The sequence below is a fragment of the Manis pentadactyla genome, chromosome 10, assembly GCF_030020395.1.
Source record: "Manis pentadactyla isolate mManPen7 chromosome 10, mManPen7.hap1, whole genome shotgun sequence".
NCBI classification, from domain to species: domain Eukaryota; kingdom Metazoa; phylum Chordata; class Mammalia; order Pholidota; family Manidae; genus Manis; species Manis pentadactyla.
Window position 1 is genome coordinate 17,552,442 of NC_080028.1, and position 27,832 is coordinate 17,580,273.

The window sequence follows — 27,832 nt, forward strand, 5'->3', positions numbered from 1 at the left end:
AGCATTACAATCAAAACCACTGTGAACTTGAATCTTAGTAGAGCCTGAGACGAGGGTTTGTTTGTGGACAGCTTATTTTGGGAAGTAATTTCAAGATGTGGATGGTGGTTAGATAGAGTGAAACTGGGGTAGTGTGAAAGCCAGTGGAAGGGTATATTTTTAGCTGGTTACTGCTGAGGGCAGCTAGAATGTAATCCTTTTGGGGGCCTTTTAAGAGCTGTGCAGAATGTACCTCAAAACTGTCCCATGAAAGAGTCGGGGCATTTTTCCACCAGCTTCCATCTGGGCAAGGACTGCCTCATGGGGTGTTAACTTCCTTGTCCTTACAGGTCTGCACATGCATCAAGATGCCTGGATGGGACTGTGGTGGAGAAATGTGAGAGTTGTGCAAGATTGTTAGGAATTCCTGGGCACAACTGGTGCCACAGCAAGGGTTGGTTAGAAAGGTGAGCAAAGAAAATGGGAAGTGGAACACAAGAGGTACCCAACCAGTGAGACAAAGCACAATCAAGAGGTAAATAGAACCAAGGTCATGGATGGTCACTCCATCAACATTTGTTGAGCACCATCTCTGTGCCATGCATTGTGCTTGTTGCTGGAGCTAGGTTTAAAATGGAACACGTTGCATGCCATAGCTGACAACCTATATTGCATAGGGAAGTGTGACATGACAAAACAAAGGGAGGGTTTACTGCCTAGTAGGGGAGGCAGGTGAGCATTGTAGCAGATGGGAGCATAAAGGCCTATCACAACAGGGAAGGATGTGACTACTTCTGTAGTGCTGGAGAAAACTTCACAGAAAAGAAAATAAATAATTAAGCTGGGTCTTGAAGGATGAATAGGAGTCCACCAGGTAGTGACAGGAATGAAGGCCATTTACATAAGACAGATGAAAGAGCATGGGTGGTATGAGTGTGCCTATGAAGTCTTCACATTTCCCTTCTTTCTTTCAAGGGTTCCCGGCTCAGGTCACTATTTCAGTTAGGTTTTTTTGTTCGCTTTGCTTTTGATCATAAGAAATAGGGAGCTATTACGGAGGAGCGTTCACTGTAAGGGGATATGTAGGAAGTCAGGAAGCACACATGGGGGGGTATTTCGTAGGTCAGAGAGGACAAACTCAACCCTCTGGCCCTGAGGTCCAGATAGAGTGGAGTCTCCCCTGCTTCCCTTAGCCCCTCCCTGGGACGGCTGTGCCCAGGTGCTGTGGGTAGCGTGTTCCCTTTGGAAGGTTTTCTAGACTTTGGTGATTCCTGTCCTGGGTCTTGGGAGTTCATATGCACTGCTCACTCTCCACATTGGTCAAATGGGGCTTGTTATTTGTCACTTTGAGAAATGTCTCGGCTACTTCAGCAGCTACCTTATTCCTTTCACTTCTAGTCAGCCCTCCATGGTGCCCATCTCCTGCCACCACCAAACAGACTAGCAAACATTGCCTTCTTCCCTCCTCTTCCTGCACAACCGCTCTCTGAATCGGGCCTCATAGCCATCACTTCTGTCCCAGCACGCGTCATTCAAATCCCCGATCTTGTCGACCTCATTTCTCAGGGCATCTGCCAGACTTAAGTCAATGTGTGTGGGCGGGCTGGCTGACGGGTGGGAGGGCTTCCTGGGACCTGGCTGGGCATCCACATACTCCATTAAAGCCTAAGGCCTGCTCTTGTGCTCCTTTATGTGTGACCTCGTATTTATTGTGAGTCTATTCCAGTCCAGGCTTGTGCTCCATTTCCAAAAAGGTCATCATATCAACTTTGTAAGAAACACATCATTCCCATTTTGTCGGGGAGGAACAGTCTCAGAGGGTCAATTTGCCCAACATTACTTAATTTATTAGTAGCTGAACAAAGACTCCATTCTACACATTGAAAAGATAACTACTTAAAAAAAAAACCCATTAACTATTGAATAAATTAAATTACTATCCGCCTAGGACATGGTACTAAGTACTTAGAACAGGAATTTGGTGCTTGGATGCAAGTACAGATTCCTGGGGTCAGTGTGAAGGGTGAACTTTAAATCTGCTCTCAACCCATGGCTGAGATACAGACGATGGATCTCAGAAGAGACTTGGGTTCAAATCCAGATGTTTATTTCCTAGTAGTTGTATGATCTTCAATAAGCTGCTTAAATAAACCTCATATTGTAAAGCTGAGAAGTAAGTTGTACAGGGAATAAAAAGAGATCAGGCTGCCAAAAGGGAGGTTGTGTGGAAAAGAAATATGGGTGAAAAAGGTGATTGAGATGCACATTGGTTTTTGTCATTTGTGGGGCCATCTTTGCATATTCTCTGAATATTTTGATATAAATCCTTTTCAAGGTGGAAGGCACAAACCTCACATCCCTAGACCCTCTTGCACCTGGGATGCCTGTGTGAGACAGGTTCTGCCGACTGGGACCACCCATTTGAGTTCCCATCAGGGAGAGACAGTGGGAGGCGTTGGCCCCACGTCGGAGTGAGTCGGCCTTCTGAGGTGGGAGGGCGGTGGTGTCTCCTTCATCTGGGGCAGCGGTGGAGGTTTCTGGTGTTGGGTCTCAAGCAGGGGATGCTGAGCAGTGGCGGTAGAGCATCTCGCTAGGGAACCCCAGGGGGTTTATCCCAACTAGATGGCTTCCAGTTTCGGCTCCTTGTCCCTCTCAAAGCTTCTATGAGCTACCTTTTATAACTTTTAATAAATCTCAATTCTGCATAAAATAGCCAAAGTAGATTCTGTTGTTTGCCACCAAGAACTCGGACTGATACAGATTTAGATTGTGGCAGGCCTATGAGTCCATTTATGGTTTGCAGTGCCAAGTAACATCTGTGCACCTTTCTCACGATTCACAGTTTCTTTAACCCTTATATCCTGACAGAAGTGCTTTAATTTCTGTTGGGCCTACAATGGCATTAAAATATCTCTATTGCCTTTTGAATATTGCTCAAAAAAATTTTTTTTTTGCTTTCTCATTCATGACAACAACAAAAGGAAAAAATATGGAGATATTGTCCACAAATATCCACTAGTTTACATCCTCTTTTAAAAGAAACATTTTAAATGATCTTCGTGAATTTTCTTTCAAATCTCTGTGACTCTTCTTTCCTCTAAGCAGGGCCATGCTAAAGACTGTCTTTACAAGCCAAAAGCTGGAGATGGTTTCAATAACAGAGAGGCATAAGAAACATATAATCCAGTTTGAGAGAAAAAAACATTCTCATTAAGAAATTAGTAATTCAAAGCATGACTCAAGGTAATGAATTTCCAAAAGGCCAGCACTTCTGTGCCATTGGGTTGTCTTGTGGGTGTCTTTAGTCAGAAAATATCAAGAAAGAAGTTTTAGTTCATTTAAGTCTCCAACCACTCCCTGAAATGGTCTTGTTAATTTGTGGGTCAGCCATCAGGTGGATCATGCCACTCTTGAACTTCATGTAGGCTGATTACATTTCATGTGTGGCAACAGCAAAGGTACCCCAAGGGCCTCCTTCCCTCCCTGCTATTGGTGCTGTTGATGACTTCTCCCAGGCTGCAGGCTGCAAGCTTCCCAGTCCATAGTCGGTGCAGGGACGTTGAGTTCAGCAAATGCAGTCAATGTGGATATGCAACTCAGTGGTCAATTAATGATACTAGTTTAACCAGAGCCCACAGAAGCTAGCTACTTGCCTGCTCTCAAGCGAACAGATTTGCATGTGGGTGCATTTACAAAAGAGAAACATAAATTGGGTCTGTCTTACTGTGTCACCAACCTGGTTTGCCCAAACTTCTTTCTTCTCTTACTGTGTCATCACTGTACAGCGAAAGGCCTGATGGGACAGCCAGCTCTGGGCAGCCCTGTCTGACGGCTGTCTTGGTTGTCTCCCTGGTGGTCCCCTTAATAGATCTGCGGCTGGCTGTTTTCTCTTCCAAGGGTGTGTTGGACCATGACATGTGGTCAAAGCTCAGAACGAGCCTGTGTTCTCTATTAAATCTGGTGGATACTCGTCAGTAGGTTTTCTTACTGTGTTTGCCATTCGTTTACCCTCCTATCATAGAGTCCCACTTTTCTTCAGATGCATTAAGCCCACTTATTTATAAAAATGCTACTTGAGCTTGAACGTGCAGTAGATTGCCTATTTTGCTGCCCATGAGGCTTGCCTCTGGAATTCTTTGCTTGTGAAATTTTTGTTTTAGTCCCTCTTTGAGAAAATACCAATTTGTATAGAAAGAAAAAAAAACATCTGTCTCTTCTAGCTTTCTGTTTGTTTGCTTTTAAACATCAAGATAAAAATATCAAATGATAGGGGTTTCTTTGAATGATTTACTCACAGGTTGGTTATATTATGTTCTTTAGTTATGATGATAAAATATTAAAAAGCTTGTGAGTTATGAATTTCTCATGTTTGCAGGTCTTCTACTAAGGTTTGGTTGCAGTGTTTTTTTTTTAAAGTTTCTCTAGCTTTTGCTAAAACAAGTTTCCAAGGACTAATTGTACAATATTGTGTCCCTATAGCCAAGCAAAAAGCTCAGTCCAACACATATATATACTCTCATACCTCTTCCTTTTACATGATGTTAGCAGAGCACAAATATAAAATAGTATAGTCTTTCTTTAAGTGCAGTCGACAGTGAGTTACAAATCCAGAAAGCATTCCTATTCTCTATAGGAAATGGAAATTAAAAGCTCTCCTTTATTTTTTAAAAAAAATAGATGATCATTCCATTGTGCACAAAACATCACATATGATAGTTTGCTTTCTTGTTCTGATGAAACATTTCTTCTTATTAAATACAGTCTGCATATAAACTTAGCATATCATTAGAAAGCAGACAGTTTGAAAACATATTTGTATTTCACACTTTTTGTGGAACCACCCCTTCTGTAGCAGTTAAAGGCCTTGATTTGCACTTCACTGATGAGGGGCCAGAGCAGTGAGGGATTTAGCTTTTCAAGCTCAGATTCAAGTCCAATGTGCTGGAATGGAATACAAAGTACAGCTCTGCATTCATTATCACTTAATTATACAACTAGTTGGGTTTTCAAAGGCATTTTCCTCCCCAAAGCAAAATCTGTGCCAGGTACTTTGGTTTTCCTGGAATGACATTTTCATACATGTTTTTTAAAATTTTAGTCTGCTTTCTGTTGCACACTTAGGAATATTCTTATGTCAGTTCTTCTTTCCTAATGATCTAGTTGAGAGCATAGGCTGCTATTCATTTTTTTTCCCCAGTAAGTTGTTCTTAAATGTAAAACAGCTACTATAGTGTTTGCCTTTCAAATAATTAACCAAAGAGGAAAATAATCAACTCAGTTTGGGCTTCTCTGATTTCATATTTATTGCATGTTTAAGAGTCACTAACACAAAAATCAAGAACAATGACTCTTTACATTCTCTGGACTAGGGGTTTTCAGCCTTGGCCCTGCTGGTGGTGGGGCTGGGTAGGTCTTTGTTGTGGAGACTGTTCTGTGCAGTATAGACGTTCAGCAGCCTCCCTGGCCTCTATCTGCAAGATGCCCCCACCCTCTTCCCTCCTTTCCACTGCCAGTTGTGACAACTGAAAAGGTCTCCAGACATCGCCAAATGTCTCCTGCGGGGCAACATGGTCTCTGATTGAGAACCACTGGTCTAGAACTAGGAGAGACTAAAAAATAATAATTATTTATGCCCTACGGTTTTGAAGTCCTTCTCTACAAGCCTATCTGGGAATTGCTTTTCAATATTCAATTCTTCATCTTAGAGCATATAGTTGACTTCTAACAGTCTACCTGGATTTAGAGGTATAAAAAAGAATTTTATTCTATCTCCACCTAAGAACTTTTGTAGAATCGCCTAGGGACACCATCTCTGAGCTTCTGCCCTAGTTCCCCCTAATTCCTCCCTGTTTTCTACACAGTAACTAGAGTGATCCTTTAAATGACATCAGATCACATTTTCCCTCTTTTCAACACCTTCCTCCCAGTGGCTCGCACCTCACTCAGAGTCTCAAAGTCTTTACAATGCCTAGGGGGTCCTAAAGGATCTGGCCTCCCTCCTAACCCTGACTTTACCTCCTGGGAATCCTTCCTCACTTGAACCCCAGCCACACCAGCCTCCTGGCTGTTCCTTGGCCCTGCGCTCCGCTCTCCCACCTCTGAGCCTTTGTATTTCCCTGCCTTCTGCCAGGCATGCCTTTCCCTCTGAGCTGCATGCTGGCTGTCACACTCTCTTCTGGCTTCTGCTTGGATGAGAGGCCTGGCCTATCATCCCACCCCCCTCCTTATCTCCCTCTGCTTTATTTTTCTCCAAAACCCATGTCACCCTGTGGCATGGTGCTTACTAATTTATTTTCCGTTTTCCTTCACTGGAATGAGAGCATGAGGAGGCAAACACTGCCTCTCGTACAGAGTTGTGTCCCAGTGCTGGGCACGTTGACTTGTCCAATGTGCATTTGGTGCTTAATAAATACTTGTTATAGGACTGAATACTGCTGCTGTCAGTAAATTTAGTTCAAGTGGGTTTTAGTTCTGGCTTAACCCTTTTGGGAAGTTTTCTTCCCAAACAGAGTCCTCCAGATCTAGAGATGGACTGTAGTCTGTCCTCAGAGACAGATCCCATTTCCTAATCGCAGGGTAAAAAAAATTTATTTGTTGTTATTGTTATCAAGGGAAAGGCTGTTCATCGAGCCCGCTTTTATCAGTTAGGACTTTTTCAATTCCAAGTGACAGAAAGCCCAACTTAGATGGGCTTAAGCAATCAGGGGAAGGCATTTGCTCATGTAACTGAACTTCCGGGGTATATCTGGTTTTAGACATGGCTAGTCAGTTATGAAGTCATGTCCTCAGGAATCTTCTTCTTCCTTGGCTCTGTCTCCCTCCATGTGGCTTCATTCTCTTTTCATAGGATAGTAAGAAATGGCCAAATGGAGCTACAGAGCTCCCTTCCACCAGCATAGCAAACCTCATGGAAACAGAGTTCCCTTTTCTTTAGGAAACCTAAGTTGCACTGCTCAAAACAGGAATTCAGAATCAAAACGGGAGTTGGTTAGGGTCAGTGTAGCCATGCATGATGTCCAGTACCTGCTCTGCTCAGAATTGATGCAAAATTGGTTCAGGCTTGGAAATTCACTTTGATTTACCATTTTCTTTTATTTGGCAGTTCCATCTGTGTTCTAGACAAAGACGATTCTTTGGGTTGCTGTTAAAATGGCATTTTCAAGGCTGTCGATAGGTGTTCAAGCTTGGCTCAGGAGCTGAGATTTTTGTTTTTCAAAAATGGCAGATTTGGAAATGTTCCAGGAAAATGGTTCTTCTCTGAGGCTCCTGGTTGGGTGGTGATTTATTTCAGAAGCAGTGAGATAGTTTATAGATTTTTCCCCCTGATTCTTCAGCAACAAACATTGCATGACTGGAGCATAAGGCAGTGTAGGGTTGATAATTGCTGGATGGCACATGTGGGAAAGGGCATGAAGAACCCTTGGGTGAAAAGATAAGTCTTAGTCATACAGCTGCTGTGCTGAGATGCTTCACAAGCATTATCTTATTCTAGCATCAGATGGGCGGCAGGGCTTAAGTACCATCTCAACAACCTATTGGCTGTGTGACCTTGTGCAAGTTACTTAACATTCTCATGCCTCAGTTTGCCTCATCTATAAAATGGGGGAAAATAATAACAACTGCCTCCAAGGGCTTTTGAGAGGGTTAACTAAAATATTGCATGTGAAACACTTAGAACACTTAGTACCTACCTGGCACATAAACATTCGTAAATATTAACTATTATTACTATTTTTAAATGATTACCACCTTTTTACAAATGAGGGAATCAATAATTAGAGAGGTCAAGTAATTTGTACAAAGTCATACAAATGGCAAGGGGCCAACCCAGGACTTGAAACTGGGTGTCTTTGCCTCCAATGTTAAGGGTATCGACTCTTCTGTATTATGTTGCCCTAAAAGAAAAGAACTTATAGTGCAGAGGGATGATACACATATTTATATGTAACTGTTATTTCCAGAAAAAAGAAAAAAGGAAGTTCTTAGGTGAGAGTCTGCTTAGATAGAGATGAAGAATATTTAAGAAAAGAGTGACATTTCTTCTTAGCAGTGCTCTGGGCCAGTTGTAATACTGTCCAGTGTGTCAGTCTTATATTGACTGACTTGCTTTTCCAGTTATTGGTTGTGGGTTTTCAAATTTCGCTTGGGACATTTTTTCCTATTTAACTGTTGCATCTGGAAGCATACAATGGAAACAACATCCCTAATAACTTCAATTTTGCTCAGACAAGCTCAAAAGCTTGCAAAACGGCTGCGAGGTAATTTCTCCCTGACTCCCATGTCCACCCTGGCAGGAAAACAATCCTTCCACTGACAAGATTTATTAAGCATAAGTGGCTGGTCTTTTGGCCACTTCCCATTTCTTTTCCTTTCGCCTTTGTACTTTCATAACCATTAAGATTTTATCTTGCTCTTCTTCATGACATTAGGTATTTTCCCAATGATTCTTAAGCACCCACCGATTCTCCAGCTTCCTTTTTAACATGGGTCTGTTTTTGTTTTTCATCCTATTAGTTTGCTGAGTTCACCCCCAGGTGTCCATCTGTCACTTGTATAATATGATCGTCATTGTTCTTCAAAGAGATTGAAGGAATTTTTGCTTTTGTTTCTCACAGGTTTTCTAGAATTTTGTTGGTTGAGGTTTTGGGTATCAGTAATAAACAGGCAAGGAAATGATAGTCATTTATTGCTGTGCAATTATGATGGCTTTGGGGCATCGTATTATCACTGCAGTATTGAACTATAAAATCTCAGAAGGAACCAAACAGTGAACCACAGTGTTCCTTAACATACACACTAGTCTTTCCTCATCGATTATCCCATAGACTGGGCATTCCCAAACTGGGGTACATCAGGATCATCAGGGGCAGCTTAATAAAAGGACAGATTGACAGCCCCACCACCAGGAATTTGGATTTGGAGGTCTGGGCGGTTATCTGGGGGCATTTAGCAAAGGGAAGTGACAGAGGGTAGTTCAAAAGAGGCTGGCAGGGCGGAGGGCTGCTGTTTTACATGGATGACCAGGGGAGGCCTCTCTGAGGCTGTGCAGTTGATCTGTGCTGAGACCTGAATGCTGTGAAGGTGTAGGCTCTGTGAAGACCTGGGAAAGAATGTCCCTGACGGAAGGAGCAGTCAGAGCACAAGTGTGGTGTGTTTCTGAAGGAGGAAGGGAAACGGTGACTGAAAACGGGGAGAGTGTCCAAACCATGTGTTCCTTTAAGAGCCATTTTATGGAGTTGCTGTTTCTTTGTAATTGCACTGTGCCATGATTTGGATCCATTTTAAAATGACCATTGCCGGTTCGAGCATGACATGTATATAATAAGCAGGCTGAAATCTCTTTGGGAGTCTTGTTTGAGAGCTGCTGGTGGAGATGATGTCTCAGTTGGAATGGAAGGGTGACTAGGAGTTGGCCAAGGGAAGGGGGTGGAGAGTGGAATGTTTTAGGAAGAAGAATAGCAAGTGCAAGGCTGTGAGGTGGAAAGCCTGTTCTAGAAATTGAGAGATTGTGAGGGAGGAGCTGCAGAGGAAGATGGAGTCCAGATGACATGAATGCCAGGATAGCATGGTAAAAATGCTGAGTGTAAAATACCAGCTGAGTATAAAATACCAGAGTGAGCTGAAGGATACTGACATTTTTTGCATGACTACCTTGTTGTAGGCATAGGAACTTTCCATTTGTTAATAACATAGCCTGGCCTGATTTGTCCAAGGGAATCTAGAAATTTGGATTTTTGTTGCCTTATTTTTAAATATCAGCAAGCTAGTTTTAAAACAACATTGTTAAACCTAGTGTGAGCTGAAGAAAAAATGTCTGCAGTCTGGCTGTGGCTTGTGACTTCCAATATGTGGTTTTTGAGCCGCATAACCACCAAATGATGTCTTTGTGTAAATTAGAGGAGGTCTTATAGCCACCTGAAGGAACTGTCATTTTTGTGCACATCCATGATGACTGTGATGAACTTGGCACTACTAGAGTTGTGCAGTGTATAGTCTGATAAAGTTAGCAACACTGTCTTTGAACAAGAATACAGAGTGGAAAGAAGTGATGGAAAGTAAGAAATAGACAAGGGCGTAGGTGTGCTGGAGCCCGTTTTCACTGGCTTGTGACAGATGATTATATACATCTTTTCCCAACTCTGCCTTCACAAACACCACACTGGAAGCTCTAAACCAATCATGGTGTGAGTGTTCACACCAGGAAAACTGGCAAAGGCTACAAATCATCCTCCCAGATTGCTGGTTGCTACACATTTTCCAGGGTGCCACCAGACAAGATCATATCATAGAGGACTTGAATAATCTTTAAGAATTTGGATTTTAGACTGTAAGCAAAGGAGAGGCAAGAGAGTGACCTACTCAGAACTCCTCTTCATTCCTTGCCTCTTCATTCACAGGTCTCTCAACTTCTGACCTAATTAAAACTAGGGTTTCCTTGGAAGAGATGACTTTGTTTGCACATTCCTGGAGTGGAAGCTGTTCATCCTTGCTCATCCATTTTCCAGGGACAGAGGAAATAAGGGAGCATTGTCCTTGTGTCCCCCTTTGTGTCTTTCAACCATTACTCCCTGATCTCCAACAGTCCCCTCTCCTTTGACACCCTTGGTGTGTTGCTGAAACTCCTTTCCCTGACCATTGAGCAGACTTACTATTGATTTCTCCAAAGAGAGCTTTGGTGCCTCTCTTCCAGCCTTTCCATCCACTCCAAGACTCCAGCACTGGAAGACTTAGTGCTCATGTGGGTGATCCATAAAGCATCCTAATTCATGATCTTGTTAATTCTCCAGTATTCGGACATTTCAGCTCTGCTTCACTTCAGATGCATTCACCTACAGGTGCTCTCTGGGCTGCAAAGCCAACTTTGGAACTGCTGCATCTTTGAAACCTTTTCTGCAGGTTTGAGGTAAGGATTAAGTGGCATGCTATATGGAAAATGTCTAGCGAATGCCTGGCATATAAAATGCCTGGATGTCTGTTAGGTGACATCCTTAGGAATCTGTGTTTTCTCCAGCACTCAGGAGCTGCTGGCATCAAACATTATTGGTGGCAATTGTGCTAACATGCACAACACAATACCCACTCTTTTAATTACAGAACATTCTTGCAGTAAAGTGACACTGATTCGTATCTGATTAATATTTATAGTTTTTACTTTTGGCTAAATTCCAGCCATCTTCATCATGTGAATTTCCTCTGTGTCAGCTCTCCTTTGCTGCCTTTCTTCAATAGCTTATTTGCATGAGCATATATCTTTGTTTTACCCCATCCAGGAATGTTGCAGATTCCTTAAAACACAAGTTTTTTACCCATGAGGGGCTCTCTGTGGGCATTGCATTGAAATGTAAGTTAGCAATGATGACTTTTACATGACTTTTGAGAAAAACTCTTGAATGCCTACATTTGAGGGGTGTGGGGAAGGGTGAACCTTCACCATAACTTTCACTATTGCTCAAAAATTGGTTTCCTTAAATGCTGGTGAGAATGCAGAGAAAGGAGAACCTTCCTACACTGTTGGTGGGAATGTAAATTAGTTCAACCATTGTGGAAAGCAATATGGAGGTTCCTCTAAAAACTAAAAATAGAAATACCATTTGACCCGGGAACTCCACTCCTAGGAATTTACCGGAAGAAAATAAGTTTTCAGATTCAAAAAGACATATGCACCCCTATGTTTATTGCAGCACTATTTACAATAGCCAAAATATGGAAGCATCAGTACATGAATGGATAAAGAAGATGTGGTACATATACACAATGGAATATTACTTAGCCATAAGAAGAAAACAAATCCTATCATTTGCAACAACATGGATGGAGCTAGAGGGTACTTTGCTCAGTGAAATAAGCCAGACAGAGAAGGACAAGTACCAAATGATTTCCCTCATTTGTGGAGTAAAACAACAAAGCAAAAACTGAAGGAACGAAACAACAGCAGACTCACAGAACCCAAGAATGGACTAGCAGTTACCAAAGGGAAAGGAGTTGGGGAGGGCGGGTGGAAAAGGAGGGAGAAGGGATTAAGAGGCATTATGATTAGCACACACAATATGGTGGGGGGCATGGGGAAGGCAATATAGCATGGGGACTGTAATGATTTATGTGGTGGGGACTTGATAATAGGGGGGAATGTAGTAACTACAATGTTGCTCATGTGGAACCTTCATAAGATTGCATATTAATGATGGAGATTAAAGATGGCGGCATAAGAGGTGAAACAGAAACCTCCTCCCCAAACCACATATAATATGAAAATATAGCAAATATTTCAAATCTTGAAAGAGCAACAGGAAAGAAGGCTGCTGCAGACTGTCTACAACTGGGGAAACCAGCAAACCTCAAGAAAAAGGGTAAACTACCAAAGCCGTGATTCGGAGGGACCTGAGTTGTTCCCCAACCCAGCTCACCAGAAGGAGGAAGAGAAATGGAGCAGGGAGGGGGTGGGGCCTAGGACTGCTGAACACCCAGCCCTGGAGATCTGCTCTGAGAGCATGAACCTACATCACAAGGTTCTCTGGAGATTAGTGGGGTTGGAAAGCTAAGACAGGTGGAATACTTGGAGAGACTTAGATTCCAGCTGCTTGTGGAAAGTGGGGCTCCACATCAGCCGTTCTGGGACAAAAGAAAGGTGGGCAGTCTGAGAGACTCCCTAACAGTGAGAGGGCTGCTAGATGGGCAAGCATTTCATAGAGCTTGCGGCTCAGGACAAAGGACAGGTGGACAAAATTGTCCAGGTGCACTCTGCCCAACAGGCTGGGACCTTTAAGGAGCTTCAGGTGCTCTATTCCCCTGGCTGGAAATGCACCTAGGGGTCCCCTACTGTGATTTGCAGCTGGCTGCACCTTCCTCCTGGCTGGCACAAGCTTACAAACTGGCTGCCCCTGCCATTGCACCAGGCCAGCCAGAGGGCTGCCCCACCTACAGCAGCTACAAGTGCAAAGCATACGGGCTTCTCCCTGTGTGCTTGGCCCACTGGCTCTGGCTGTGAAGACAGGCACTGCAGCCAGGAAGCAGGAAAGAGCTCTTTCCTCCTGACAGGCACCAGTGCTGCTCATCTGTGATCCCCGCCATCGCTCCAGGGGCTGAGCAGCTCCAGAGAGTAGAGCTTCTGGGCACTAGAGGGCACCACCTACAAATATGAAATGTCAAAGGAGCCTGGTTCAACCCCAAATCCCACAAACACCAGGAAGAGGGCCAAGTGAAACTGAACTCACCAATCTTCCTAAAAGAAATTTCAAAATAAAAATCATAAACATGCTCACGGAGTTACAGAAAAATATTCAAGAACTCAGGAATTCAGGAATGAGATACAAATGTTGAAGAATACATTATCTGAAATGAAACATACAATGGAAGGATTTAAAAGCAGATTAGATGAAGTAGAGAAGATAGTAAATGAAACAGAAATTAGAGAATAGGAATACAAAGAAGCTGAGGCACAGAGAGAAAAAAGGATCTCTAAGAATGAAAGAATATTGAGAGAACTGTGTGACCAATCCAAAAGGAACAATATTCACATTATAGGGGTACCAGAACAAGAAGAAGAGATAAAAATGGCTAGAAAGTATCTTTGAGGAAGTATTTACTGAAAACTTCCCCAATCTGGGGAAGGAGATAGTCTCTCAGGCCATGGAGCTGCACAGATCTCCCAACATAAGGGACCCAAGGAAGACAACACCAAGACATATAATAATTAAAATGGCAAGATCAAAGTTAAGGATAGAGTATTAAAAACAACCAGAGAGAGAAAAAAAGATCACATACAAAGGAAAACCCATTAGACTATCATCAGACTTCTCAACATAAACCTAACAGACCAGAAGGGAGTGGCATGATATATTTAACACAATGAGGCCTCAAACCAAGAATACTCTACCCGGCAAGATTATCATTTAAATTTGAAGAAGGGATTAAACAATTTCAAGATAAGCAAAAGCTAAGAGAATTTACCTTCCACAAGCTGTCTCTACAGTGTATTTTGGAGGGACTGCTATAGATGGAAGTGTTCCTAAGCCTAAATAGCTGTCACCAGAGGAAATAAAACCACATTAAAGAAAGTAGACCAATTAATTACTAAGCAGATGCAAAATTAAATCAACTACCCCCAAAGTCAGTCAAGGGATAGACAAAGAGTACAGAATATGATACCTAATATATAAGGAATGGAGGAGGAAGAAAAAGGAGGAAAAAAAAACCTTTCAGATTGTTTTTGTAATAGCATACTAAGTGAGTTAAATTAGACTGTTAGATAGTAAGGAAGTTACCCCTGAATGTTTGGCAACCATGAATATAAAGCCTGTAGTGGCCGTAAGTACATACATATCAATAATCACCCTAAATGTAAATGGTCTGAAAGCACCTATCAAAAGACATAGAGTCACTGAATGGATAAAAAAAAGACCCATCTAGATGCTGTCTACAAGAGAGTCACTTCAAACCCAAAGACATATACAGACTGAAAGTAAAGGGAAGGAAAAAAATATTTCATGAAACTAATAGGGAGAAAAAAGCAGGAGTTGCAGTACTTGTATCAGACAAAATAGACTTCAAAACAAAGAAAGTCACAAGAGACAAAGAAGGACATTACATAATGATAAAGGGGTCAGTCCAACAAGAGGATATAACCATTAGAACTATCTATGTACCCAACACAGGAGCACCTACATATGTGAAACAAATACTAATAGAATTAAAAGGGGAAATAGAATGCAATGAATTCATTTTAGGAGATTTCAACTCACCACTCACTCCAAAGGACAGATCAACCAGACAGAAAATAAGTAAGGAGACAGAGGCACTGAACAACACATTAGAACAGATGGACCCAATAGACATCTATAGAACACTCTACCCAAAAGCAGCAGGGTACACATTCTTCTCAACTGCACATGAAACATTTTCAAGAATAGATAATATACTAGGCCACAAAAAGAGCCTCAGGAAATTAAAAAAGATTGAAATTGTACTAACTAGCTTCTCAGATCACAAAGGTATGAAACTAGAAATAAATTACACAAAGAAAACAAAAAAGCCCACAAACACATGGAAGCTTAACAACATACTCCTAAATAATCAATGGATCAATTACCAAGTAAAAACAGAGATTAAGCAATATATGGAAACAAGTGATAAGAATAACTCAACACCACAAAATCTGTGGGATGCAGCCAAGGCCATGATAAGAGGGAAGTATATTGCAATAAAGGCTTACCTCAGAAAAGAAGAACAATCCTATATGAACAGTCTTGACTTCTTCCCACCCATATGCATACTCTCTTGTCTAATAATGTTCAGTAACAGCTCATTTACCCCATGGCTCCGGTTTTCAAACAATGTTCCAAGGGGCATGATAGGGCTCCCCAGCAGTGTCTATACAGTGAGGCTGTGGCCAGGGCCCAGGGTGTCAGTCCTGCCCATGGTTCAACTAGAGTAGCTCTACTTGATCAATTTTATTTTATTTGAGTTTCTTGCAAGATTCTGTTTGAAACAAGTGTTTGCTGTTGAAAACTTACTGGTCCTCAAGACAAAGTCCACATCCTTAGCATGATACTCAAAGCCCTTCTCTGCATGCTTTATACCGGTATTCCATCTTCCCCTTTCTTCCTTGTATTGTTTTGCTCACAATGAGTTGCTCACTCATCATTCCTTAGACAATATGTTCTGGGGCCTTTGTTTATACTGTGATATCTTCAACCGCAATATCTTCCCTTTGTCTACTCAGAAAATACATCATTCATTCATTTAACAACTATTGAGCATCTGCTGTTATGCCATACCCTATTTTAAGTAGGTGCTGGGGATTCCTACTAATTCATCATGGCATTCCAGTTAATGACATCTCTGTGGTGCTACCAAGGCAAAATTGTCTGATGCCTTCTCTATACTTCTACAATTCTTACATTGGTATTGTTTTCTAATTAATTACCTTATGCTCTGATCTGTGTGTGTGTGAGTGTGTGTGTGTTTTTCCCTTTTTGAGGGAGATAACCATATCTTTTTTATGGACATATTTTTTTCCTGTTATTGTAGTATTTGAATAGATGCTCAGGAAACACTTACTGGGTAAGTGAATAAAGAGTTTTTCTTTTTAAAATCTATTTAGCCCTACTAAACAGTGAACACCATGATGGTGGGTTCTTTGTCTAGTTTGTCTGATATGTGGCAGATGTTCATTGATTATTTGGTGAATTGATGAAGAGTTCTCATCTCTGCTGGAAGCCAGCAGCTGTCGGAGTGGGAATAGAGTGGGTAAAGGGCATTTTGAGGTTATCTTGGTGTGGAAAACCACTCCTTTGGGAGGTTAGTGGGGTTGAGGATGCCCTGGGCTTCTCCAGTCACTATCTGTAACAGTTGGGCTGGTCACCGATCCTTCAGTTTCAATGACCTTGTCTTTAGATCATATGGTTGGCCTTGAACTCATCCTTCTTTAAGTGGAAATGATGCCATGATTCTATCTACTTGGAAGTACCTTATGAATCAAAGAGCGTGCCCTCTCAGAACTTTCAACTTTAATTCATGAAAGTTACAGTTAACAGCAGTTTTGGGTGGATAAAATTTTCTTTGTCATTTGGGTAAGTTTATATATTCCATACTTGTTCTTTTTCATCAATTAGTCAAAGCACATGGATATTTTTATAGTTGACTTTTTTCTCTTACATATAAATGATAGGAACAACAAATAAATGATGGTAAAAGTAAATTAAAAAAATTTCATTTTAATCATAAAATTAGTCTAATTTATGGTGTTCATATCTAGAAATCATAAAAGAATAGGAGAAATTTTATTTGATGCTTATGAGATTTTAGTTGGAGGAGATACATAGGGTCAGTATCACAAACCTGTATTTGGTGTAACTTTAAATAAGGGTTTTGTGAAAGAAAAAATATCTGGAGTATAAGAGAGGAGAAAATTTGAGAAGGTTAGGGGACAATTTAATAATTTCTTCAACACAAAGGCATGATTTGAAAAGAGGCCAATTTCTCTCTTTCTTCAGAAAATGGAGCTGCAGGAAATAGGTTTGAATTACTAAGTTAGTCAAAGAAAGGGTGTTGGTTGGTTCAAGAGTTGCCAGACCCCTGGAATGAAATCGAACAAGATCTGGGGCTTTCTTGACTCAGATCTTTAGAAACAAGCTGAGATTTTACCTGGCTGGAAATGTTTTAGATGTGGGCCTGGGGGAGTGGGGGCGGGGGTTCCAACCTGGGTGAATGTCAACTTTCTGCTGCTTCTGCTATTCTGTGGAGGAATAACAGGATTTTTAGCCATCTCGGAAAGAAAGAAAAAACGATATATTATGAGTTGTGATTAAAGCTTGACAACGCCTTGTTTCTTCGTAGTCTGCGGAAAGCTTAAGTGGGGAGTTAACTGTTCCCTCTCTGTTTAGGCGCATGGAATTCTCTGGCAGATACGAGTGACCTTTGCTGGTGACTTTGGATCAAATGTAATCCCTGAGCGGACACTGATGCCATCCACACGTCTAGCTCTGCCCCCTGCTGTTGGCTTCATTAGGCATTGCGTTTCCGTATACCTCGAGGGAGAGGTAGATGAGTAGGCGAAAGGGATTTCCAGGATTTCTGGGGATTTTTATCTCCTAAACTATTTCCTCCGTGGAAAATAAACCCGTTTTGAAAATGTGGGGACCACCCTTCCCCAAAGAGCAGGTGTCACTCATATTCTAATGTCGAGGGTCTTGGGCGGCAGACCGGAATGTCATATGAGAGGTGTGGAAGTTATCTGTGGCTTCAGTGACAGGCGCCGGGGAGTTTCCAGCCCCAATGCTGACCCCGCTATGGTTGCCCAGCGACTGCGGGGCTCACAGAACCGCGCGGCGCCGTGCCCCCAGGGCCCCAGCGGGCGGGCCAGCTCCCCTGGAGCGGGCTGCGGGGCAGTGCGCTTGGGTCACGGCCCATGCAGCTCCAGGTAGTCGTGGGGGTCGCAGTTCTCGTCCTATGGGTGGGTTTTTACGGCCGGCCCGTTTGCTCTCTGCTCCTCCTCGGGACTCCAGTCACCTCTGCGAATGGAGGCAGCTCGGGTGCCTTTGCAAAGCCCGAGGGGCTGCAGCGAGCTGGGGAGCGCGCCACGGTGGTCGCGGTCCCCACAGCCGGGCCGACGGGTCCGGAGGCTGGAGGCTGCTGAGGAGCTCGGGTCCCGCCCCGCCGCCGCAGCCGGACGAGACGCACACGCTCCTTAATCCCCCGCCCCCGTTGTCCCGGCGACGGCCCAGACGAGCAGGTGATGCATTGACAGCGAGCAGATGGTCCCCCGCGGAGGCGAGCGCGGCCCACAATGCGCCCCGCACGGCGATCCCACTGGCGCCCTCCCCGCCAGGCCAGCCCTCTGCCGGCCGCATGCTAATACGGGGGATGGGGGTGGGGTGGGGACGGGGCGCGGGGCGGCCGAGGGCGCGCCCCGCCTTGCTCTTTGCAGCCAGGCTCACCTCATCTTGCTGAATGCCCTGGCCAAACCCCCACACCGGCGGAGTTCCTCTCGTTAAATACACCAAGAGACCTTTACTCCCCTCGCCCCCGCGCTCCCCGCCCAGCCCGCTCTAGCTCTCTCCTAATTCTCCCCAAGTGGTTAATTTCCTTTGAGTTAAACGCTTAACCCCCCTCCTTCCGTGCCCCTTACCCCCAGTCTGCAGCCCCTACCCGCATCTGCTCCCTGCTGGCATTTAATATTTAATCTCAGAAGACCAGAGGAATGGATTTAGCGCCCGCTCCCACCCCTTCCCGTGCTCCTTCCCTGCTTGCAGAGCTGGCGTTGACACTTGCTAAATGTGTACAGACATATTATTTATCTCACATCCCCCACCTCATGCTTCAGGATCTTTTAGGCAGCTTCGCTTGGCCTTTATTTCTGGAATTTCAAAAATAAATCACTCTTTTCCCTTGACTACCGTGCTGCTCCCTCCAGGGAAACCCTCCCATTCACAGACCCTCCTCCTGCCATTCATTCGACAGCCCCCTTCTCTACCCTATTCACCAATGTGTGGCAAATTGAGGGGATCTTAGAGTAAGGGCATGAAAACTGCTAGGCACTATTCACAATTTTAATACTAACTTCATAGCTGTCACATAAATTCATTCCTGGCCCTGCTCTATAGTGGCCAAGAAGGAACTTGAAGGGAAGGAAAAAAAAAAAATTCTGAAGACAGTGCTATGGTGTCTTTCTTTGATTTGCAGGTGTTTTTTGAAACCATTACTACAGTAACTGCAGATAGCTTTTTCTAGCTGCCACATAGGGTGCTTAAAAAAAACCCATCCTCCTCCTTTTTTATTTTACAGTAGATAAAAAAATCCCAATAAAGGCTTTAAAATAAAAAGGAATGGAGAGAGAAAGAGAAAAAGAGACTAGTGAATAAAGTTGGGACAATACGGGGTCACAGAGCTGTCGAAACTAATGTCATAGTGCGGCTGTTGGGCAGGAGTACAGAAAACTTCTTGTTTCTTGATTTTTATGGAGATTTGGTCTAAGGCATGGAGCACTCTCTGAACAGGTTTAGAACAAGTGGTAAAGAAAGAACTCTTCACAATAAACTCCCTTCTGATGGGCTTTATGCCCACAAACACCTGTGATTTACAAAGAGACACTGCAGAGGACAAAGGGAGACCAGAGGGCCAGCCTATTGTGGGGAAATGATGCCTTATGTACCCATGGCCGTAAGAGAGGCTTGCTTTTTATTTTAAGACTTGTCTTGGATGCCTGCTATGCAAACTTACAATGAGAAAAGAAGCATTAGACTCTTCTAGTGGCTTATAATGACTTTTTCAAATGCTTCTAACTCATTTTGAGCCTTCATTTTGCAAAGTTCTCCAGCTAGAGAAAATTGTAGTTGCCAGACATCAAGGAAAATTGACTTACATAAATCTTGAAGGCAGGAAAGTGAAAAATCATTATATGAGACTTAGAAATAAATGGTTAGGATGATCACTTGAGAGGTATACAACATTTGTATTTATTTACGAATTTTATGAACTTTTTTTTCTCCAAGTGGATTAATCATTTTGTGCCTGTTTCCTTTTAATTTCTTGCCTGTTCATCCTTTTCTTTTGAAGGTATTTTTTCCCTTCTTCTTTTGGCTTTTGTTTTTTTTCTCTGTTCTTTGTAATTTAGGGAGTCGGGCAAAAATATGAAAACATGAGGCAATAAAAGAAAGAATCACAAGATGGAGGAAATTCCCATTGGATAGGGTGGCCAAGGAAAGACTCTTCAGGGAAGGGGGCATATCTAAAGCAAGTGGAGGATCAGAGGGAAGAGCAAGGCAAGCAAAAGCCCCTGCAGTGGCCCTAAGGCAGAAAAGAGCTTTCCTGAGTCTTTGAAAGAAGGCGGGTATGGCTGGAACATTGTGTATCAGGGGAATTTACTGTGAAATGAGGTGGAGAGATTAGCCAGGCCAGATTATGGAAAGTGGTTTGAGGCGAGGGAAAAGACTAGATCGTATTCTAAGAGAAATAGGGAGCTACTGAAGGGTTTTACATCAGGGAGCTATGTGATTGAAATTATATTTTAAGAAGATCATTACTCCTGTGTTCAGGATGGCTAGAATGATGTAGAGAATCAGAAATACTGTGACTAGTTAGGAAGCTGTTAGTAGGCTGTTGGAATAATGCAGATAAGGAAGAATGGCACCTTGCATTAAGGTGATGTGAGGGGAGATGAAGAGAATGGATGGGTTTGGGATTTGTTTTAGAAAAAGAACGATAAGACTTGATGAATGGGAGCGTGTGAGTGAGGTGATGGAAGAAAGGGAAGAACCAAGGTCTGAAGAGTTTGATAGATGGACATTATGAAGATGGGGAAGAGAACAGAGATGGGAGACTGGCTTAAATAATGGGGTGAATCAAGAATTCTGTTTCAACATGTTAATTTTGAGCTGTTATTGAGTAGGTTTAGGAGCAAACACATGGCTGACCCTGGGCCCTAGTTATTCCCTAGGCTTCTTGGGATCTGTGATGTGGTTTGGCGTGAAGTCATGAGCTGGGCTAGTATGTTACTATCTCTTGAATCTGAACTGGAAATACTGAGACGACCTGACAGTTAACATCAGAGGAGGAACTGAAAAGTCATGAGTTGAAGAAAACTACTGAGGATCATGATAGAGTGGATGACACGCATAAGCAGGAGATATGAAACATGGGGGTGGGGGGTGGGGCAGTAAATTATTTGTTGGAAGAGAAGGTGGCAGAGAGAAGCATATTTCAATAAAGAAACTGTGTCACATGACTATAGTAATATTAGAATGGAGATCTGGAAAGCTCTGCAGTTGAAGCCTTCAGTTACTTTGGATCCAGACTGAATCTCTTTTTTACTTACTCATAATGACATGCAAGTTGCTGGAAAGTTGATTTAAGAAAAAACAGACACGTAACATTGAGAATGAGAAGAGGTTAGAAGTTATGTTTGGGAAGCTAAGCATTCTTCATTTCAAAGTCATGCTTCAGAGAATAAAGGCCTGTTTTGCATCAACTTATCAGCTGTTTTAATGTAGACCAAATGAATTTCCGGGAAAAGATGAATTGGGGATTGAGGCTTGACTTTTAAGCAAATGGGTTTCCAACTCTCACCAATCTGAAAGGATTGAAGATAATTTATAAGGACCACTGGGGCAGCTGAGTAGATAAAATGGTGACTGGAAGGCCTGTTTGCTAAGGTCTTGAGGTCTGCTTGCCATGTAGAAACCAGGTCTGCTGTGTCTGGGTACAGAAAAGCAGAAAAGGAAGCAGGACAAAAACAGAGAGTGAGATATATACCTTTATTACTTTTTAAATAATATCATTCCTGATAAATTTGGCCCCATAGAGACTGACCTCTCTCCAGTCTTACCAATTGTCTTGTGAGGGGAGAAGTGTTTGTTTCTAAATTTTCTCTTGAGGAGCATAACAGAAGCTTACTGTACCTATTATAACAAAATGGAATTGAATTTCCTTTTGCTATAGTACATACAGAGATTTAAAATATAAGAAACCATTATGTAGAATTTTGTGGTGATACATTTAAAAGCCTCAACAAAAACAATTAAATTAACTCAAGGAGAGATGGAAGACCTAACTAGAAGAGTAGTCATGACCAAGATGAAAAATGCTTTCAAATAATTAACTCTTAAAAGGCTCTGAGCCCAGACAGTTTTACCAATTAGTTCTTTCAGTGTTTAAAAGAAACAGAAGTTCCACATTATTTAAATTGTCATAGGATATAAAAGCTGGTGGGATTTTCCTAATTCATTTGATAGCCAAACTGGAGAAAGGTAGTGTAATAAACAAAATCAACAAACTATTTTACTCACGAATAGGGATACCAATGTCCTAAGAACACCCCATGAACACACTGAATTCATCTGTGTACATGAAACATCTTATATAAATACATTAATAATATAAATTTTTATCTTACATTTTGTGTACCTAGTAGATATTATTTCAGGGTAGTTTAACCTCAGGAATTATAGGAACCAAATAATAACAATAGTTGATCAAAAGAAAAGCATCTCATGCTTTCCTATACACCAATGATGAAGAGCAGAAAGAGAAATCAGGAAAACAATTCCATTCACAATTGTATCTAAAAGAATAAAATACCTAGGGATAAACCTAACCAAGGAAGTGAAAGACCTATACCCTGAAAATTATAAGATACTCCTAAGAGAATTTAAAGAGGACACTAACAAATGGAAATTCATCCCATGCTCTTGGCTAGGAAGAATTAATATTGTGAAAATGGCCAACCTGCCTAAAGCAATCTACAGATTCAATGCAATTCCTATCAAAATACCAACAGCATTATTCAATGAGCTGGAACAAATAGTTCTAAAATTCATATGGAACCACAAAAGACCCCAAATAGCCAAAGCAATCCTGAGAAGGGAGAATAAATCAGGGGGGATCTCACTTCCCAACTTTAAGATCTACTACAAAGCCATAGTAGTCAAGACAATTTGGTACTGGTACAGAACAGACCTGTAGACCAGTGGAACAGAATAGAGAGTCTAGATATTAACCCAAACATACATGGTCAATTAATATACAATAAAGGAGCCATGGACATACAATGGGGAAATGACAGCCTCTTCAACAGCTGGTGGTGGCAAGACTGGACAGCTACATGTTAGAGAATGAAACTAGATCATTGTCTAACCCCATACACAAAAGTAAATTCGAAATGGATCAAAGACCTGAATGTAAGTCATGAAACCATAAAACTCTTAGAAAAAAACATATGCAAAAATCTCTTTGACATAAACATGAGCAACTTCTTCATGAACATATCTCCCTGAGCAAGGGAAGCAAAAGCAAAGATGAACAAGTGGGACTATATCAAGTTGAAAAGCTTCTGCAGAGCAAAGGACGTCATCAATAGAACAAAAAGACATCCTACAGTATGGGAGAATATATTCATTAAAGGACATATCTGATAAAGGATTGACATCCAAAATATATAAAGAGCTCACATACCTCAACAAACAAAAAGCAAATAATCCAATTAAAAAATGGACAGAGGAGCTGAAAGACACTTCTCCAAAGAAGAAATTCAGATGGCCAACAGGCACATGAAAAGATGCTCCACATTGCTAATCATCAGAGAAATTCAAATTAAAACCACACTGAGATATCACATTACACCAGTAAGGATAAGGATCACCACCATCCAAAAGACAAACAAAAACAAATGTTGGCGAGGCTGTGGAGAAAGGGGAACCCTCCTACACTGCTGGTGGGAATGTAAATTAGTTCAACCATTGTGGAAAGCAGTATGGAGGTTCCTCAAAAAACTCAAAATAGAAGTACCATTTGACCCAGGAATTCCACTCCTAGGAATTTACCCTAAGAATGCAGCAGCCCAGTTTGAAAAAGACATATATACCCCCATGTTTATCACAGCACTATTTACAATAGCCAAGAAATGGAAGCAACCTAAGTGTCCATCAGTAGATGAATGGATAAAGAAGAGGTGGTACATATACACAATGGAATATTATTCAGCCATAAGAAGAAAACAAATCCTGCCATTTGCAACAACATGGATGGAGCTAGAGGGTATTATGCTCGGTGAAATAAGCCATGCGGAGAATGACAAGTACCAAATGATTCCACTCATCTGTGGAGTATAAGAACAAAGAAAAAGCTGAAGGAACAAAACAGCAGCAGACTCACAGAACCCAAGAATGGACTAACAGTTACCAAAGGGAAAGGGACTGGGGAGGATGGGTGGGAAGGAAGGGACAAGTGGGGAAAAGGGGCATTACGATTAGCAGATATAATGTAGGGGGGCAGCATGGGGAGGGCTGTACAACACAGAGAGGAGAAGTAGTGATTCTATAGCATCTTACTATGCTGATGGACAGTGACTGTAGTGGGGTATGTGGTGGGGACTAGATGATGGGGGGCGTCTAGTAACCATAATGTCGCTCATGTAATTGTAGATTAATGATACTAAAAAAAAAAGAAAAAATCTTGGAAAGCTATTAAATACCAAACATTTTGATAGCATACAAATTAATCCTTATGAACATTTTTATAAATTAGAACTGGTAGACAATTATGTAATATAAGAAAGGGCCTATGTTAATGTAGGAGTATCATAGTTAATGAAAAATACTGGAGAACTTTTAAATTAAAAATAAGACAGGGATACCTACAATGTCAACATCACTTCAGATTACTCTGAAAATTCTAGGAAATTAAGTGACATGAAGCAGAAATAAGTAGTATAGCAAATTGAAAAGAAAAGGAGAAAAAGATGGTGATTCTTTCTTCTGTAGATAACTAATTATAAATAATATACTGCTCACCAGTGAAATCTGAGAAAAATCAGTGGGAAAATGATTATGTCAAATAAGTTAATTGGATGCCAAATAAAAGGGCAGAATTTAATAATTCAACAGTACTAACAAAGATAATAGAAAACACAATGGGGGTTCTCTATTTCTAAGGGAATTGTAAACTAATTATTGATATAACTCTAAATTGACAAAGCAAGTATGCTGGATAAAGCATTATAAAAGCTGAATTTCAATGAGTTAAGAACAGTGGAATAGACCCCCAAAATGTGTAAGACAATACTTTAAAAAATTCATAATGAAAACCCATAAATCAGAAAATGAACATATAAGAAGGATCAACAAAGGTAAAAGTTGGTTCTTTGAGAAAACTAATAAAATTGAAAGGCCCCTGGCAAGATTTGTCAGAAAGAGAGAAATGCAACATAAATAACATTAAGCTTTTAAACAGGAACATATACTGAATAGATTTAAAAGATAAGTGGAATATTATATACAATTTAATGTCAAATTTGAAAATCTAGAAAATAAAAGAATGATTTTCTAGAAAAACACAATTTACTAAAACTGACTCAAAAGAAATAAAAAATATAAATAGCCCTACATTCATTAAATAAACTGAATCAATAGTTGAAATGTTTTCCACAAAGAAAACATCAGAATTAGGTGGTTTTACCAATACAGTCATTCAAATATTAAGAGACAGGTAATTTAAATCCTATATAAACTCTGTCAGCAATAATTAAAAAAGAATATTCTCCAAGTTATTTTACAAGGCTTGTACAATTTGATACTAAAGGAAGGCAAGGACAATATAAAGGGGAAGAAGTCAATTTCACTCATGATCATAAAGAAATAAAACTAAACAAAATATTAATAAAGTTCAGCAATATACTAAAAAGAAAACATTATGGTCAAGTTTTTTTATTCCATGAAGATTGGTTTAAGATTGGAAATTTAATTAATATAAGATCATTTTAACAGATTAAAAGGAAAAATATGATCATATTAATAGATGCAGAGAAGACATTCAATAGAATTCAGTATCTCTTCCTAATTAAAAACAAACAAGTGAACCCCCACAACCCAAAAACCTTGACAAACTAGGAAAAGAAGGAAACTCGTTTAACCTGACAAAGTGATCTACAAATAATTAATAAATAAATATGCAGCAAATATCCCACTTGAAGGAAAAAGTCTTGTATATGAGCAACCAAGTATATACAATTTTTGTGAAGGCAGAGGTTTATACTGTTTTGGTAGTTCCATTCCATGAGGCTTAGCACCTTGTGATTTGTCAGTATCTCCTCTTCTTATTTTTTGTAACTCCACACATCTTTTTCTTCTCCAACATTTTTGTAAGCAATTTTCTGTCTTACTTTTGATTGAAATATTGCATAACTCAAGTCTTAATACTACATTTAAAATTATATCTCAAAATGAATACAAAACAAAAACACAAAAAATTGGAGACAGAGTTTTAGGTGATTTCATTCTGAGATCTTTTTTTCTAAAAATAAAAAAAAAAACTATTTAAGAGCAGTGTTAGGTCCACAGCAAAACTGAGAGTAGGTACAGAGCTATCCTATATAGCCTCTGCCCCAGCACATGTGTAACCTCCCCCATATCCTCCATCAGAATGATACATTTGTTTTAATTTAATTGATGAACCTACATTGACACATTACTATCACATAAAGTCCATAGTTTACATTAGGGCTCACCCTTGGGGTTTAGGCTGTGGGTTTAGTAAATGTGCAATGACATGTACCCATCACTATGGTATCATATAAAGTATTTTCACTGCCCCCCAATCCACTATAATTCACCTATTCATCCTTTCCCTCCTACCCCTTACCAACCTTTGACAACCACTGATCTTTTTACTGTCTCCATAGTTTTGCCTTTTCCAGAATGTACATATATAGTGCATATAGTTGGAATCATATAGTATGTAGCCTTTTGATACTGGATTGTTTCACTTAATAATATGCATTTAAGGTTCCTCCACATCTTTTCATGGTTTTATAGTTTATTTCCTTTTATTGCTAAATAGCATTCCATTGTCTGGATGTAAAAATAGTTTATTTATCCATTCACCTACTGAAAGACATCTTGGTTGTTTCCAAGTTTTGGCAAATATGAATAAAGCTTCTATAAATATCCATCCATGTGCAGGTTTTTGTATGGACATAAGTTTCATCTTCTTTGAGTAAATATCAAGGAGTGCAATTGCTGGATCATATGGCAAAATATGTTTAGTTTAGTCATTTTGAGAACTTTTAAGAGCGCTTCTCAATCTCACTAGTCTTCCTCTCTCTACCTAGAATACTCAACAGATTGTAGTAATTCCTAGAAGTCACTGGGGACTGAGCAAGCAAGTTTTATTTGTTTTGGTAAATAAACAGTAAATTTGTCTTTGGGAGAAACAGGTGCCCACTACCACCAAAGTTGTTCAATGCACTTTTAGAGATGTAAACTAGTGCAATACAACAAGAAATTAAAAACATAAAACACTGCAGGAAGAAACAAAGCTATCACTGTTAACAGGTGATGAATTGTTCACATCAAAATCCTCAAATAATCTACACACATATATTTTATAATTAATATGAGAGCTTAGCTACCTTGTTGTTTTAAGACAAGGTGTAAAATTAAATCACATTTCTATACCTTGGAAATGATTAGAAAAAATGTAATTTAAAAGATACCACTTATAGTGCAAAACAAGCAAAACAAACAAAAAACACCCTAACAGTATCTAGGGTTGTCTCTTACAAAAGATGGTCAAGAACTTTAGGTAGAAAGTATAAATTTTATTGAAAATCCCTGGAAAGAAATATGTTCATAGTTAGGATGATTCACTATCTTAAAAATGTCAATTTTTCCCATTGCTGCATCATTGTAAACCTGCCTTTTTTTCTCCATCCATTGTTTATAGGGAGTTAAACTCGCCAAATGGATGCCTAAAGTGACATATTATGGAGTAATGGGAAAAGGAGCATTTTTGTTGACTACATATTAGACCCTTTGCAATCAAGATGTAGGTAGTGTATGAGAGGTAATGCATATTCTCACATTTT

At 40.7% G+C, this 27,832-nt stretch overlaps 1 long non-coding RNA gene across 1 annotated transcript; it reads left to right on the forward strand.

Annotated features, from left to right (window-relative positions):
* The first annotated feature begins 328 nt into the window (after positions 1-328).
* On the forward strand, positions 329-27,811 carry LOC118915384 (uncharacterized). Its single transcript, XR_005026050.2, has 4 exons — positions 329-446; positions 10,767-10,882; positions 16,006-16,038; positions 27,691-27,811. It is a non-coding gene; the product is annotated as an uncharacterized LOC118915384 (long non-coding RNA).
* Positions 27,812-27,832: the final 21 nt, after the last annotated feature.